This window comes from Hordeum vulgare, chromosome 1H (assembly GCF_904849725.1).
Source record: "Hordeum vulgare subsp. vulgare chromosome 1H, MorexV3_pseudomolecules_assembly, whole genome shotgun sequence".
NCBI classification, from domain to species: domain Eukaryota; kingdom Viridiplantae; phylum Streptophyta; class Magnoliopsida; order Poales; family Poaceae; genus Hordeum; species Hordeum vulgare.
Genome location: NC_058518.1, coordinates 306,809,366 through 306,828,114, shown reverse-complemented (window position 1 = coordinate 306,828,114; position 18,749 = coordinate 306,809,366).

Sequence of the window (18,749 nt, the reverse complement as noted above, 5' to 3'; positions counted from 1 at the left end):
TCTAGACCTACAACTGCTTAGCACGCGGTTCCAAAGCATGAGACTGCTTAGCAGTCCGTTCCACCACGTTGGTCTGCTGAGCATGTGGTGCAATTGAGTCTCCCCCTGCTGCTTCAATGGCCGGCATCTAAACTGGTGGTGCGTCTTGAGAAGTTGTAGGCCTTGCCACCGGCTGCACTAGGGTAGACAATGACATCACCTGTATGACAGAAAGTCGGGCAGGCTGATCACAGGTTGATGCATCAACAATTGGATTACGAGTATTAGGTTCCATTGGGGAAGCACACGCGAGCAGCAAGGAGAGCGTCGCCGGTTGAAGGGTGACATTGGTTGCTCTTGGAGGGGCTTCAAGGATCTCATCGATGAAGTCTATTTCCTTTCGTGGCCACTAGATGTGATGTAAAAGTGTTTCTCCCAAGGTCCTCTGCTCATCAAAATCCCCTAAGACATTCTTCAAGAAAAATTCATTGAATCCACACTTTACTTCAGTCACGTAGCACTTCACACAGCCCGACTTCAATGGCACATTGTCCAACAAGAGGCCCTCTTGCAAGAAGGGTGGGCAAACCCAGGTTGTTGCACATTTCAACGTACCTTCATAATGTGTAAGCACGCCCCTCAGTCTGTCTTTCATTCCAGATAGATCAGATATATCATCATCATGAGCAGCTCCAGTGTCATTGTTGCTCGGGTTAGTGATGCAAATATACTCTTGTGCAGTGTTGTCGCCCAATAATCAGCATCCTCCATGCCTGGCTCCCCTCCCATGTGCTCGCTATCTATCAGTGTTAGAGTCTTATACATCATCATTGACTCTTCAATTTCCTTTCAAACTGTGGGATACATGCCATTCCTCAACCTTTCATACAATTTATTCTGCTTCATTTCACTCCTTGCTTTTTCATGCTGAGCCTCTTTTCTTTGCTGAGTGTTGATGATGCGTTGATGTATATACTTCTCGCCCCTTGTTGGTTACCCCAAGTTGTAGGTGGAGATGTAGTCAGCAACAGATTTCCCTTACACGGAGACTATAAGGTTTATCGAATCAGTAGGACTCCTAGGCTCAACAAGTAGGTGTCTCCTGTCCTAGTCAGCAGGAGACGTGGACCTGCATACACAACAAATAACTTTGCTCCCAACGAGTACAGAGAGGTTGTCAATCTCTCCTGCCTTGTAGTTTGCAAAGGATCAAAACACAAGAGGGAAAGTAATAGTAATTGCAACGGAAAAGTAAATGAAAGCGGTAAATGATGGAGGTGTAAACAATGATGGTGATATGGACCGGAGTCACATGATGTTCACTACTGATGTATCTCTCCCAAAAGACGATAAACAACTATGCTTGGGTAAACAAATCACAGTTGGGCAATTGACAGAATTATGATCGCACCGCAATGCTAATTATGCTACTTGATAGTTAGAGGTTCAATAGTAATGGGCAGTACGCCAAGACAAGTAGACCGTTTATTCATCATCATCTACTTACTAATCATCCACCTTGATATATCTATCCAGAACATCTCTCCGATATTAAGTTGCGAGCCCCACTCAAAGTGTAAACTCAAAGCAACGGATAACTGCATTAACGAACTATGTGTAAGGTAAACAATCCTTGCAACCATGGTCATAAGCACCGTTGTTTTCTCCCTGGTGGCAACAAGCACACCCCCTAGTCTCATGTTTCTGTCACTCAAGCTAGACATCGTGGGGCCCGAACCCACAATCATGCATAACGCTTCCTCTTGGAGTTACGATCTACTACTTGGCCAAAGCAATAAAAAGCAACAGAGAACATGATGAATCACTAAGGAACATAATATAAAAGGATAATCAAATATATAACTCATAAAAATGTGAACATAATCTCATAATCCATCGAATCCCAACAAACCAAGCATAGCAATAGCAAGAGAATTACATAGATGACTTGATCATGTAGGGCAGCTCACAAGGACTAACCATTGAAGCACAAGATTGGAGAGAAGACATCACAGAGCTACTGGTCATGGACTCATGGTCCAAGGAGGACTACTAATGGCACGTTCGGGAAGCGTCCATGGCGATGGAGAAGCTCCTGGAGGTCAATCCTCCCTCCGACAGGGTGCCGGGAAGAGGTCTCGTGACGCTCCCGATCTTGGAAGCGCTGCGACGGTGAAACGATGGAGAAATTCGTGATTCCAGAAAATCTGCGAGGGTTTCCTTTCGGGACTCTAAATATAGGCCAAAGGAGGGCACCGGAGGAGGTGGGACCCACCCAGGCGACCTCATGGCGCGGCCTAGGGCCTGTCCGCGCCAGCAGGCCGCCTAGGAGGCCCCTGGCCCCCCTGTGGCCCTCCTTCGATGATCCGAAAGCTTTTGTTTCGCTGATTTTTTGTAATATTTTTTCTGGATTTTTTCGGGCTTCGGAAAATTGGGTAAAAGCCCGTGCAAAAAAGACATCAGTAGACATAAACTGGCACTGGGTGCACTAAGTTAGTAGGTTAGTCGAAATATGTGTAAAATGATATAAAAGTGTAGCAAAACATATAACAATGTCACCCAAAAGATCATGGACCAAGCAGAAATTATAGATACGTTTGGGACGTATCAAGTGTGAAAGCCCTCTTGTGCGGGACATTGATGCCTATACCCCTTGTATGGCCAGGGGAGCATTGGTCAGAATGTCACATGGCCCTGAGTTCCTATAGAACCTTCCAGGGATCTTGGAAGCCTTTAACATCATGCGATGCAATTCTTCGTCACTTGAGTTTTCAAAGTAATAAGTTCCATCATCATGCCTCCTTGCACATTCCCACAAGTAGTATCTACCGCGTTTGCCCCTGATTCCACTAAAGGTCGGTTTACCACCCGCAACTACTGCTTCTTTGTCCTCCTGGTCCCATATCGGTTTCATGCCATAGTATCCTGCCACACCCATACGGTGGGTGTGCGTGATCCTCTTCTGAAGTTCCGATTGCTTGGCACTCTTCTTAGTGAACTCTTAAGTTTCCCTGACCCTTTTGAATTCCACCTAGTCCGCCTTTGTAATTTGGGGGCATGCGGGGATTGAGTCCTTGTCTTCACTCAAGTACTTCTTGTACAACACGTGCTTCCAGTTTCTCCAAGCATCCCTAGACTTCTTCAGTGCAACGTGTTCCACCTACATTGTCCATTGCTCTAGAACGTCCAAGTGATCCATGATCTCCCGGACTAGCCTTCCGACCCATGACTGATTAATGTTGAGCCTTGCCCTCCCAACAAATTCACACACACTCCTGAACCTCGTGCATGCTTTATCTGGTTTAGTTGGAGCCGAAGACTTTAAGTCGATGTTCGTTACTTCATATACACCTTTAGGTTGGTGTGTGAGCTTCCTTGGAGCATTCCTTTGTGTCCTGATTGGAAGGGTAATTGCTATAGCTCTATCCCATTCCAGATTACTTGATCCCTCACAGTTTGCTGGAGTCCTAGGGTTGTCAGACTCAGATGAAGATACATTGCCTGAAGCATGAGTGTTGTCGCTGCTACTTGACATCTACAGAGAACACATGCGAACTCGGGAAAGGAGGATAAGCATAAAGCTAACAACTTGGTATCAAGTTGTTTAAACATGTCATGCAATAATTTAGAAAATGTATGACTAATTTGTTAAGTTTGTGTGACTCGGACACACACGGTCTATAAGTCGATAATAACTAACTGGAACAAATATAGCTTATATGTACTACTCCCTGTGTACCTAAATAATTGTAGTTGGGGAGAACTAGTCTAGTTCTCCCCAATTATAATTATTTAGGTACAAAGGGAGTAGTTAGGAAGGTATATAATGAACATATATACGTTCTCCGTTATTTTATAACCAATTTGGGAACATAACGAATGAAATAAGAAGAGGGATTGCGAGGAAATGTGCCTCACCGCGTTGGAGAGCAGTAACTAACAGGTTTCTTGTGCAAACCCGACAGGACAACAGAAGAGGCAAGGGTTACATGATCGATATGCTCGAGGGTGCCCGACCTGCAAACGAAGATGGCGAGGCACGAGAAGTGGAGGTAAGGTTGAAGCCGAAGAGCGGACACATGGCCGGGTTGAGCACGCCGGTGCCATAGAGGGTTCTGCTATGGATCTGGAGGAGAGGGAGCTGGCGATGGAGATTGGCTGGAATATTGAGTACGAAAATCTCACAGAAGAAAAAAGTGTGGGGAATTTTATGCTCATAATTCTAGACATAAAATTAGGCCCATTTGGAGTTCGGACGCTCTAGAAAAGCCCGTTTTACTGGAGGACAAATATCTGATTACGGGAGTACGAGAATCGGTGACGTGATTGAGTCTAACTCTTACCATATTTGATGGATTCGGCCAAGCCACGACTTTGGGACCTCATTAGGGATGAGAGGGGTCCCTAGGAAGGTTTTAGAGGTGCCCAAGAGCCCTTGGATCAAAGGGGCACCCATCGGAGGGCCAAGGATGATCGTCCCAGCTCATATAAGGAGAGGAAAACCCTAATTATTGGGCAGTCACCAAAAGCTACGAATTTTGCCTCCCCCATGGCCTCATATCCATGGGGGAGGGCTCATCTACAACACCAATAAGCCATGAAGGAAGGGGGCTAAGAGGCGGCACTCCCCCATGATGTCCGGTCGGCGCAGGAGGAGCCCCCTGAGCCGTCGACGGCCGTCGGCGCCACCCTGCACCTCACGTGCTGCCCCTTCTCCATCCTCTCCGCCATGATGCCGCCTTCACCAACACCTCCATCATCATCTCCTCCATATCTACAACGGTCCACTCTCCCACAAACCTCTATAATCCCCTATGTAAACATGGTGTTTGATGTTATAAATTATTTGCAAATGATCTATTGCATCTATGTCATGTTTGTGTAGTTCCCTTTTGTCATATGATTGATTGATGAATCTCCATGGATGGTTTGAGCTATATATTGAATTTTTTTACAGTCCTATGGTACCCATCATATCTTTATGCGCGCATGAATCACATCATAGGGTTTGTAGTATGTGGAGAAAGCTAGAGGGTGGGCTGCTTGAGTGACAGAAACATGAGCCCTAATCTAGTGATCAAAGCATATGGGATAAAGAGGACCTTTTGATATTAATGCTATGGTTGTGTATTTTTACCTTAATATATCTTCTAGTATTGACGGATGTTTGCTAGAGTTCCAATCATAAGTACTTGCAATCATTGGATTGTGAAAGCTTGTTAGCTTTGCCTCTCCCACATAAAAGAGGAATATCAACTTTGTATTTGACTATTTGATCATGGAAAATCGTACCACAATTACCACCACTTTTCCGCACTCATGGTACTGTTAGTTTATGGTTACTTAGTATATTTTATTGCTGCATCACAAACGTTTACTTTCTTGTATTTATTATCTTGCAAAGCTTTCTCTCATACCCGTATTGTCACTCTAGTTTTATCTCCTAGATATTGCAAACCGTTTAGTGTGCGTAGAGTTGTGTCAATGGTTGACAGGACTTGAGAGAATACTTATCCCACATTTAGATCCTCGTTGGGTTCGACACTCTTACTTATTGAAAAGGCTACACACAATCCCCTATACTTGTGGGATATCAGCCGCCTCTCGCTACTCCAGCTCCGCGCGGTGAGCCGCATCCCACTGCTCCAGTTCCGTGTGGTGAGCCACCTCATGGTTCTTCTTCTCCACCTTGAGGAGATCCGCCACCTCGCGCAGCTGGGTGCACTCCTCTTGCAAAAGATCCCGCTGCTGGCCGGCTGGCTCCGGAGACCAATCGATTGGTTTTCACCTCTCGGTACCGAGCCAACAACATGTTGTAGGCGACCACTCGATGATCATGGTGGGCCTGCGAAGGAAAAAGAAAATAAGATTGACACGGGTAAGACTCGACCCATCTGATTCCCTACCGGCCTAACTTTCAAGGCCTACACCCAGTGGGTGCGCTGGCGCGCCCTCACTAAAAAAATCGGAAGAAAAAGAGTAAAGGGGCAGAACGCTTACCCAACACACTGCTCAAGATGGAGCAACCGCTTCTGTGTCGCCTCGGCTTCTCGCCGCGCCTAGTTGCGGCACTCGGCAAACTCCGCAATAAGCGCGGGAAGCCCACCTCCCGGAAAGCCGGGAACCCCTTCTCCAGAGATCCCGCCGGCTATGGCCCAGCTCTCCAACGGCCGGGTCCTGGCGCCGGCACCGGCTTCGGGTGCGGCCGGGCCGTGCGTCGACACGATGATGGCTCTGGCTCCTGAAGACGCGCCCCCAGCCGGCTCCATCGATTAGTCTGTCCCTCGGGGGTCCTTCGTTGTGGGGGCCTCGACCTCCGGAGCTCTGTCTCCCTCCTTCGTGACCAGTCCGCCTTGCCGCGTGGAGCCTCCGCCCTCGGTGGTGCGACCTCGACCTCCGGTGCGATAATGGCGCCCTCCGACACGTCGTCGGTCCCCTGCTCTGGTCCCTTGGCAGCATCTGCCGTGCTCGCATCCACGCGCGCCACTTTTGTCGGCTCGTGTGTCTCCGACCGCCACACAGGGTCGTGCGTCCCTTTGGACCATTTCTCCCTCGCCGGGATATCCAGAACCGAACCGTTCAGCTGCGACGCCCGATTCTCCGGCTCCATGCAGCCCCCTCCGGTCGCCATCTTATGGGCCACCTCCTCCCACGGACGACGCTCCTGTGGGGACCACAACTTACACATCGAGATCGCCGAATGCACGTGTACAGTGATCCCAGAGATCAATGCTCACTGAACACACAAATACTGAATAACAAGAGTCTTACATTCGAAATTAACGTCTTATACAATAAAGGACCATCACGGTCAAGTCTTACATAGATAGGGCCAAGAAGGCCAATCACACCAACACAACTACTAGCGGAATACTTGGTAGTAAACGGGAACCCATGCCATCAGGCTTAACCAACATGCATTCTGACTGGGAAGCGTCCTAGTTCGCGTGTCCGTCTCCGATGACGAATTCTTCTCCATACTTTGGTTCCTCCATGTCTGGTCAATAAAATAACCAGTGGCAAGCCAATGAGTACATTGAATGTACTCGCAAACAGCCCATGATATGGATAATGCAGTTGGTACGATAATAAAGTAATATGCAGCCTTTGCGGAAAGCAAGTTTTGATTGTAAATAAGCATGATCAATTGCTTGTATGGACATGTATCGTAACTAGATGGTATTCATAAGAACATGTCACATATATCGACATATCTGTTGAGGGCTGAACACTACAGATTTACCCTATATGCCAAGTCACCAGACTTGCATATCATCTTACTCAGATAACAACTTTATAAACACACACACATGGTTTATGCGGAAACGACTGGATGTAGTTTAAGCAGGATTACCCAACTATCCTTGACAGTGGACACGGCTATTCAAATAGTTTGACACTCTGAAGAGGTTGTACGCTGTACCCACGGGATCCGGGAAACTTCCGTGTCAACCACGACTCGCGGTATATAACATACCCGAGGTAAGTCCCCGATCAATGCCTTTCCCCTCACGACACTAGACAAATAGTCCACTCGATTCGTACCCATCCCATATGATGTACGTATTACGAGCACCAACTATGGACCGTATCATCTATGCAGGGACCAACGATGTGCCCGGAACACGTAAAAACGACATAGTCTTCCTACCTGGCACAACCCCGTCACGAGAGTGAACATATCACTCCCACCACTAGTAATGTGGGATCCTTGCTAGCACGACGAGAGTAATCAACATAGCTGATACGTCCATTTTGCATCATGCTTTCATGTTGATATTTATCGCTTTTTGGGCTGTTATTACATTTCAAGGTACAATACTTATGCCTTTTCTCTCTTATTTTGCAAGGTTTACATGAAGAGGGAGAATGCCGGCAGCTGGAATTCTGGCCTGAAAAAGGAGCAAGTTTGAGATACCTATTCTGCGCAACTCCAAAAGTCGTGAAAATCAACGAGGATTTATTTTGGAATTTATAAAAAATACTGGGCCGAAGAAGTACCAGAGGGGAGCCAGCAGGAGGCCACAAGCCTGCTAGGCGTGACCTACCTCCCTGACCGCGCCTAGGGGGCTTGTGGGCTCCCAGCTGGCCCTCTGATCCCCCTCTTTTCCTACAAGAAGGGTTTCGTTCCGAAAAAAATCAGGAGGAGGCTTTCGGGAGGAATCGCCGCCACCATCAACATCTTAATCAGAACCATCTCATATCCAAACCCTAGTTCATCTCTTGTAACTAATCTCCGTCTCGCGACTCCGATTGGTACTTGTAAGGTTGCTAGTAGTATTAAATACTCTTTGTAGTTGATGCTAGTTGGATTACTTGGTGGAAGATTATATGTTCAGATCTTTGATGCTACTCATTACCTCTCTAGTCATGAATATGATTATGCTTTGTGAGTAGTCACTTTTGTTCCTGAGGACATGGGATAAGTCATGCTATAAGTAGTCATGTGAATTTGGTATTTGTTCGATATTTTGATGTGTTGTATATTGTTTTTCCTCTAGTGGTGTTATGTGAATGTAGACTACATAACACCTCACCATTATTTGGGCCTAGAGGAAGGCATTGGGAAGTAGTAAGTAGATGATGGGTTGCTAGAGTGACAGAAGCTTAAACCCTAGTTTATGTGTTGCTTCGTAAGGGGCTGATTTGGATCCACTAGTTTAATGCTATGGTTAGACTTTGTCTTAATTCTTCTTTCGTAGTTGCGGATTCTTGCGAGAGGGGTTAATCATAAGTGGGATGCTTGTCCAAGTAAGGGCAGTACCCAAGCGCCGGTCCACCCACATATCAAACTATCAAAGTAGCGAACGCAAATCATATGAACATGATGAAAACTAGCTTGACAGAAATTCCCATGTGTCCTCGGGAGCGCTTTACCTCCTATAAGAGTTTGTCCAGGCTTGTCCCTTGCTACAAAAGGGATTGGGCCACTTTGCTGCACCTTTGTTACTTTTGTTACTTGCTACTTGCTACGAATCATCTTGTCACACAACAACTTGTTACCGATAATTTCAGTGCTTGCAGAGAATACCTTGCTGAAAACGACTTGTCAGATCCTTCTGCTCCTCGTTGGGTTCGACACTCTTACTTATCGAAAGGACTATGATAGACCCCTTATACTTCTGGGTCATCAAGACTCTTTTCTGGCGCCGTTTCTGAGGAGTGAAGCGCCTTTGGTAAGTGGAAATTGGTAAGGAAACATTTATATAGTGTGCTGAAATTTATTGTCACTTGTCACTATGGAAACTAATCCTTCGAGGGGCTTGTTCGGGGTATCTTCACCTCGAACGGAAGCACAAATAGTTGCTCCTCAACCTACTGCACGTACTGAAAATATTTTCTATGAATTTCCTTCGGGTATGCTTGAGAAACTGTTGGCTAATCCTTTTACTCGAGATGGAACATCACATCGCGACTTGCATATAATCTATGTAGATGAAGTTTGTGGTTTATTTAAGCTTGCAGGTTTGCCCGAGGATGAGGTCAAGAAGAAGGTCTTTCCCTTATCTTTGAGGGATAAGGCGTTGCCATGGTATAGGCTATGTGATGATACCGGATCATGGAACTACAACTGGTTGAAATTCGAATTTCATCAAAAGTTTTATCCTTTGCATCTAGTACATCGTGATCGGAATTATATTTATAATTTTTGGCCTCATGACAGAAAAAGGATTCCTCAAGCTTAGGGGAGGCTTAAATCAATGTTATATTCATGCCCCAAACATGATCTCTCGAGAGAAATTATCATTCAGAACTTCTATGCTCGGCTTTCTCATGATGATCGCACCATGCTTGACACTTCTTGTACCGGTTCTTTTATGAAGAGAGATATTGACTTCAAATGGAATTTATTGGAAAGAATTAAACGTAACTCTGAAGATTGGGAGATTTATAAAGGTAAGGAGTCAGGTATGAATTTCAAGTTTGATTTCGTTAAATCCTTTGTCGAAACAAATACTTTTTTGTGATTTTAGCGCTAAGTATGGACTTGACTGTGAGATAGTAGCTTCATTGTGTGAATCATTTGCTGCTCATATTGATCTCCCGAAAGAGAAGTGGTTTAAATATCATCCTCCCTTAGAATTCAATGTAGTTAAACCCAATCCAGTTGAAGAGAGAGTCATTTCCTATAATGATCCTATTGTTCCCAGTGCTTACATTGAGAAACCACCTTTCCCTGTTAGGATAAAGGATCATTCTAAAGCTTCAACTGTGATACGTAGGGGCTACATTAGAACACCTACACCCCCTGAGCAAATTAGAGTTAAACCTAGCATTGCTATTATCAAAGATCTCCTGTCCGACAATGTTGATGGCCATGATATTCACTTCTGTGAAGATGCTGCTAGAATTGCTAAACCACATGCTAGAGACAAACATAGGCCTGTTGTTGGCACGCCTGTTGTTTCTGTTAAGATAGGAGATCATTGTTATCATGCTTTATGTGACGTGGGTGCTAGTGTTAGTGCAATACCTCAATCCTTATATGATGAAATTAAAGACGAGATTGCACCTATTGACATGGAACCTATTGATGTCACTATTCAGCTTGCCAATAGAGATACTATCTGCCCTGTGGGAATTGTTAGGGATGTTGAAGTCTTGTGTGGTAAAACGAAGTATCCTGCTGATTTCCTCGTTCTTGCTATCACACAAGATAGCTTTTGTCCCACCATATTTGGCAGACCTTTTCTCAATACTGTCAATGCTCATATTGACTGTGAGAAGCAAATTGTCACTGTTGGCTTTGAAAGCATGTCACATGAGTTCAATTTCTCCAAGTTTGGTAGACAACCTCATGAAAAAGAGTTGTCTAGTAAGGATGAAACTATTGCCCTAGCTTCTATTGTCGTGCCTCCTACTGATCCTTTAGAGCAATACTTGCTTGAGCATGAAAATGATATGCATATGGATGAAAGGGATGAGATAGATAGAGTTATCTTTAAACAATATCCTATCCTTAAGACTAATTTGCCTGTTGAACTGCTTGGAGATCCACCCCTACCAAAGGGTGATCCAGTGTTCGAGCTTAAACAGTTGCCAGATACTCTTAAGTATGCTTATCTTGATGAAAAAGAGATCTATCCAGTTATTATTAGTGCTAGCCTCTCAGAGCATGAAGAAAAGAAGTTACAAAAAACTCTGAGGAAGCACCATGCTGCTATTGGATATACTCTTGATGATCTTAAGGGCATTAGTCCCACTATATGCCAGCACAAGATTAAAACCGATACTGATTCCAAACCAGTTGCTGATCATCGAAGGAGATTAAATCATAAGATGAAAGAGGTAGTAAGAAAAGAAATACTAAAGCTCCTGGAAGCAGGTATTATCTATCCTGTTGCTCATAGTGATTGGGTGAGTCCGGTGCATTGCGTCCCTAAGAAGGGAGGTATTACCGTTGTCCCTAATGATAAGGATGAATTAATCCCATAGAGGATTATTACTGGCTATAGGATGGTGATAGATTTTAGGAAATTGAATAAAGCCACTAGGAAAGATCATTACCCTTTGCCTTTTATCGACCAAATGCTAGAAAGACTGTCTAAACACACACACTTCTGCTTTCTAGATGGTTATTCTGGTTTCTCCCAAATACCTATTGCACAATCTGATCAGGAGAAAACCACTTTCACCTGCCCTTTCGGTACCTTTGCTTATAGACGTATGCCTTTTGTCTTATGTAATGCACCTGCCACCTTTCAAAGATGTATGATGGCTATATTCTCTGACTTTTGTGAAAAGATTGTTGAGGTTTTCATGGATGACTTCTCCGTTTACGGGTCTTCTTTTGATGATTGCCTCAGCAACCTTGATCGAGTCTTGCAGAGATGTAAAGATACCAATCTTGTCTTGAATTGGGAGAAGTGACACTTTATGGTTAATGAAGGCATCGTCTTAGGACATAAAATTTCTGAAAGAGGTATTGTTGTCGATAAGGCTAAGGTTGATGCAATCGAGAAAATGCCATGCCCCACATATATCAAAGGTATAAGAAGTTTCCTTGGTCATGTTGGTTTCTATAGAAGGTTCATTAAGGACTTTTCTAAGATTTCTAGGCATCTTAACAATCTCTTGCAAAAGGATATTCCTTTTGTTTTTGACGATGATTGTGAGGAAGCCTTCGAAATACTTAAGAAGGCCTTGATAACTGCACCTATTGTTCAACCACCTGATTGGAACTTACCTTTTGAAATCATGTGTGATGCTAGTGATTATGCTGTTGGTGTTGTCCTAGGACAAAGAGTTGATAAGAAGTTGAATGTTATTCAATATGCTAGTAAAACTCTAGACAGTGCCCAAAGAAACTATGCTACTACGGAAAAGGAATTTTTAGCTGTCGTGTTTGCATGTGAAAAGTTCAGGTCTTACATTGTTGATTCCAAAGTCACTATTCACACTGATCACGCTGCTATTAAGTACCTAATGGAAAATAAAGACGCTAAACCTAGACTTATCAGATGGGTTCTCTTGCTACAAGAATTTGATTTGCATGTTGTCGATAGGAAGGGTGCTGATAACCTAGTAGCAAATAACTTGTCTAGGTTGGAGAATTTTCTTGATGACCCACAACCTATTGATGATAGCTTTCCTGATGAGAAATTGAATGTCAACAGTACTTCACGTAGTACATCGTGGTATGTTGATTATGCAAATTATATCATTGCCAAATATATACCACCTAGTTTCACATACCAGCAAAAGAAGAAATTCTTTGATTTGAGACATTACTTTTGGGATGATCCTCACCTTTATAAAGAAGGAGTAGATGGTGTTATTAGACGTTGTGTACCTGAACATGAACAGGGACAGATCCTACAGAAGTGTCACTCCGAGGCCTACGGAGGACACCATGCGAGAGATAGAACTGCACACAAGGTATTGCAATCGGGTTTCTATTGGCCCACTCTCTTCAAGGATGCCCTTAAGTTTGTCTTGTCTTGTGACGAATGTCAAAGAATAGGTAATATCAGTAAACGTCAGGAAATGCCTATGAATTATTCACTTGTCATTGAACCATTTGATGTTTAGGGCTTTCATTATATGGGACCTTTTCCAAAATCCCACGGGTATACTCATATCCTAGTTGATGTTGATTACGTCACTAAGTGGGTAGAAGCTACCCAACTAGTAGTGCTGATCACAACACCTCTATCAGGATGTTTAAAGAAGTTATTTCCCCCAGATTTGGAGTCCCTAGATATCTAATGACCGACGGTGGTTCACATTTCATTCATGGTGCTTCCCGTAAAACGCTTACTAAGTACGATGTCAATCATAGAATTGCATCTCCCTATCATTCTCAGTCCAGTGGTCAAGTAGAGCTAAGTAATAGAGAGATTAAACTAATTCTGCAAAACACTGTCAATAGTTCTAGAAAGAATTGGTCTAAGAAGCTCGATGATGCACTATGGGCTTATAGAACTGCCTGTAAGAATCCCATGGGCATGTCTCCATACAAAATGGTTTATGGTAAAGCATGTCATTTACCTCTTGAGCTAGAGCATAAGGCTTATTGGGCAATCAAAGAGCTCAACTTTGATTTCAAACTTGCTGGTGAGAAGAGGTTATTTGATATTAGCTCGCTTGATGAATGGAGAAGTCAGGCATATGAAAATGCCAAGTTGTTCAAAGAAAAGGTTAAGAGGTAGCATGATAAAAGGATACAAAAGCGTGAGTTCAATGTAGGTGATTATGTCTTGCTATATAATTCTCGTTTAAGATTTTTTGCAGGCAAGCTTCTCTCTAAATGGGAAGGTCCTTACATTGTTGAGGAAGTATATCGTTCCGGTGCCATCAAGATCAACAACACGGAAGGTAATTTTCTGAGAGTGGTAAATGGGCAAAGAATCAAGCATTATGTCTCAGGTACTCCCATAAATGATGAAAGCAATATTATCAATACCATAACTCCGGAGGAGTACATAAGGGATATTTATCAGCCATTTCAGACTCCGAAAACGAAGAGGTATGTGATTCGGTAAGTAAACAGACTCCAAAACTTTTCCAGTAGTTTTTTTCTCCGTTTTGGAATTTTTTGGAAAAATAGAAAAAATTGAAGTAGTCCGGAAAGCGCACGAGGAGGCGACAAGCCTGCCAGGCGCAGGTCACCCCCTGGCAACGCCTGGGGGGCTTGTGACCACCTCGTGTGCCTCCCGGACTCCGTTTTCTTGCGGAGTACTCCGTCTGGTTGGGAAAAAATCATTATATATTCTCCCGAAAGGTCTGACCCTCGTATCACGCAAATTTCCTCTGTTTTCATTTCGAGCCTGTTTGTGCTGTAGATCTAGATCACTATGACGTCCCCAAAAGCTCCGAAGGACAAGATCTTCGAGAAGGTCATCAATCCCTACCTCGCGGGAGTGCTGCAACACCCTTAATCTATCGAGATGCGTGAGGGGATGCTACACATCTGTGATGTTGAGGGGCCCAATAATACCGGAAGCATGGCGACGAGGCTCGAAGCAATGGAGCAACAAGTCTTCAAGTGCCAAGGGATGATGGAGCATGGACTCAACGCCAACCACATGATGATCACGGAGTTCACCAACAAGCACAAGATCGATGCCAATGACATCGGGAAGCACCTCTCCAGGCTCTACGACAGAATTGATCACCTCCAAGCCCAGATCTATGACCTGCAGAACCAAAACTGTGAGTATGAGTATAGATTTAAATCAATATGGTTGGCTCCAGATTTGAGGATTCTGGAGACTCGGTCATCTTTCCATGATGGAGCACCTATGCCTTGGAAGACGGAGGATCAAACCCATGTTGCAACAACTCCACCACCATCACCTCCAAAGGAAGACAACTAAGCATGGGTATGGGCAATCCCCTTGGCTTGTGCCCGAGTATCGTATCACCATCACATCTTTTGCCTTTACCTTTTCTTAGTTCGATTATTTTTGGTTTTATCTTTCTCTAGCAGAATAAAGTCCTTAGTGTTTTAGGCTTGAGTTTTGCTTTGTGTCACCCCCGATGTATTCGAGCTCGTGAGACATATAATAAAGAGTGCCTTATTTAAGGGCCTTGCCTCATGCCATGATCAAAAGAATGATAAAAGAACAAAAGCATGAAAGATCATGTAATGATCTTATGGGAAGTGATGACTTCACATATAAAAAGAATGATGATTGAAACTTGTTGAGGGTGGACAAACGTAGACCTTGGTCATTGTTGCAATTAATAGGAACTGATAAAGAAGGAGAAGTTCACATATAAATATATCATCTTTGACACCGTCTATGATTATGAACACTCATTAAACTATTACATGCTTAGAAGTAGATGTTGGACAAGGAAGACAACATAATCAATTATGTTTGCTTGGTTCCGAACAATGTTATATGACTAGAGATCCCTTAGCATGTGACAATTGCGTCCACCCCTTATCAGCCAAAACTCCCGCACCAAGTAGAGATACTACTTGTGCATCCATAAACCATCAACCCAGTTTTGCCATGAGAGTCCACCATACCTACCTATGGATCGAATAAGATCCCTCAAGTAAATTGTCATCGGTGCAAGCAATAAAAATTGCTCCCTTAATATGTATAATCTATTAGTGTGTGGAAAATAAGCTTTGTACGAACCTGTGATGAGGAAGACATAAAAGCGACAGACTGCATAATAAAGTTCTTTATCACATGAGGCAATATAAAGTGACGTTCCTTCACACTAAGAGGTCGCACATCCAAACCTCGAAAGCGCATGACGACCTCTGCTTCCCTCTACGAAGGGCCTATCTTGTACCTTTACTTTTTACCCTTGAAAGAGTCATGGTGATCTACACCAATTCCTTATTTCGCCTTTTTCTTGGCTAACGTCATATGCTAGGGAAAGATCTATATTCACATGTAAACTTGGAGGTAACCATTCATGAATTATTACTATTGACATTACCCTTGAGGTAAATTGTTGGGAGGCGAAACTATAGGCCCCTATCTTTCTCTGTGTCTGACTGAAACTTTGATCTCATGAGTACCACGTTAGTTGTAGCAATTGTAGAAGACGAAAGGATGATTGAGTATGTGAATTTGCTTTACAAGCTCTTATTTGACTCTTTTCGATGTTATGATAAATTGCAATTGCTTCAATGACTATAGGCTATTGCTTGTTAATTCTCAGTAAGGTTCTTGATCCTTACTTTACTTTGCGAAGGAATTATCAATTTAGCATGAGAGATTATATGATGATATTGCTGTTCTGAATATGATCATGACGCCTGCATGTCCATAGCTTGTTTTGTCGACACCTCTCTCTCTAAACATGTGGGCATGTTTATTGATCTCGGCTTTCGCTTGAGGACAAGCGAGGCCTATGCTTGGGGGAGTTGATACGTCCATTTTGCATCATGCTTTCATGTTGATATTTATCGCTTTTTGGGATGTTATTACATTTCACGGTATAATACTTATGCATTTTCTCTCTTATTTTGCATGGTTTACATGAAGAGGGAGAACGCCGGCAGCTGGAATTCTGGCCTAAAAAAGGAGCAAGTTTGAGATACCTATTCTGCGCAACTCCAAAAGCCGTGAAAATCAACGAGGATTTATTTTGGAATTTATAAAAAATACTGGGCCGAAGAAGTACCAGAGGGGAGCCAACAGGAGGCCACAAGCCTGCTAGGCGCGACCTACCCCCTAACCGCGCCTAGGGGGCTTGTGGGCTCCCAGCTAGCCCTCTGGCCCCCCTCTTTTGCTACAAGAAGGGTTTCGATCCGAAAAAAAAACAGGAGGAGGCTTTCGGGAGGAATCGCTGCCGCCACGAGGCGGAACTTGAGCAGAACCAATCTAGATCACCGGTAGGGTCGTCTTGCCGGGGAAACATCCCTCCCGAAGGGGGAAATCGTCGCCATCGTCATCACCAACACTCCTCTCATCGGAGGGGACTCGTCACCATCAACATCTTCATCAGCACCATCTCATCTCCAAACCCTAGTTCATCTCTTGTAACCAATCTCCGTCTCGCGACTCCGATTGGTATTTGTGAGGTTGCTAGTAGTGTTAATACTCTTTGTAGTTGATGCTAGTTGGATTACTTGGTGGAAGATTATATGTTCAGATCTTTGATGCTACTCATTACCTCTCTGGTCATGAATATGATTATGCTTTGTGAGTAGTCACTTTTGTTCCTGAGGACATGGGATAAGTCATGCTATAAGTAGTCATGTGAATTTGGTATTCGTTCGATATTTTGATGTGTTGTATGTTGTTTTTCCTCTAGTGGTGTTATGTGAACGTCGACTACATAACACTTCACCATTATTTGGGCCTAGAGGAAGGCATTGGGAAGTAGTAAGTTGATGATGGGTTGCTAGAGTGACGGAAGCTTAAACCCTAGTTTATGCGTTGCTTCGTAAGGGGCTGATTTGGATCCACTAGTTTAATGCTATGGTTAGACTTTGTCTTAATTCTTCTTTCGTACTTGCGGATGCTTGCGAGAGCGGTTAATCATAAGTGGGATGCTTGTCCAAGTAAGGGCAGTACCCAAGCGCCGGTCCACCCACATATCAAACTATCAAAGTAGCGAACACAAATCATATGAACATGACGAAAACTAGCTTGACAGAAATTCCCATGTGTCCTCGGGAGCGCTTTACCTCCTATAAGAGTTTGTCCAGGCTTGTCCCTTGCTACAAAAGGGATTGGCCCACTTTGCTGCACCTTTGTTACTTTTGTTACTTGCTACTTGCTACGAATCATCTTGTCACACAACAACTTGTTACCGATAATTTCAGTGCTTGCAGAGAATACCTTGCCGAAAACCACTTGTGAGATCCTTCCGCTCCTTGTTGGGTTCGACACTCTTACTTATCAAAAGGACTACGATAGATCCCCTACACTTGTGGGTCATCAACAGCCTCGTCCCATAAAGGGGTATCGTGGTCGCACATGTAAGGTTGGGACGGTCGAAAAATCTTAAATCTAATCCCATTTCCGAAACCACTCACATAAAACAGTTCTGGTACACCACTTCTTTCTCAAGTGGTCATCCAGCTCAACACCATCACGCTCGGGCATTAGTGGCACCCGATGGGTTTTTTGAAAAACCTTTGATATCACCTCAGTATTACCATCACCATCCATATGCTCATCCTATGCGTAGCACTACTACTACTTGTCAACATTTTATCTTCGTGGCCCTCATAGGTGGTAGGGTCATGCTCAAATGCAAGAGCTCCAGAGGAGCCATCGGGAACACCCTACCGAGGGGTTACCGACTATTTCATGATCATATGCACCGGAATAAAGTATTCAACATGGCATGCATAAAACAATGTTTTCTCAAACATGATCAAAGGGCTGCTTGCCTTGATTAGCTAGGTATCCGGGGTCTTCGAGATCTTCGGGTCCAAGTCCTTCATCAAACGCGTGATCTATCGTCGTAACAATAATAATAAGCACACTAAAAAACATAACACAAACTCGTATGAAAAATGTTAACGTATTCTGAGAAATTATATCTTTAGTTTTAGAAATGTTTGTTTCTTTTTTTGAAGTAGAAAGGTATTTTTAAAGTCTCATTAACAGGTGCTAAAAATACCCAAACTAGGTATTTAATTAATGTAGTGCATAAAAGTCTTTACAAAAATTTACACAACATCACAAATAAATTCTACATAGTTTTAGAGGAATTATGGTGGAAAAATATTTGCATTTAATTAAATATTTTATCTTGTAGAAATAATCTAAGACTCCAGATTTAAAATAAAGAAAAGGGGTTCAGCCCGTGGCCCGTCTCGGCCAGCAGCTGGGCCGGCCCAA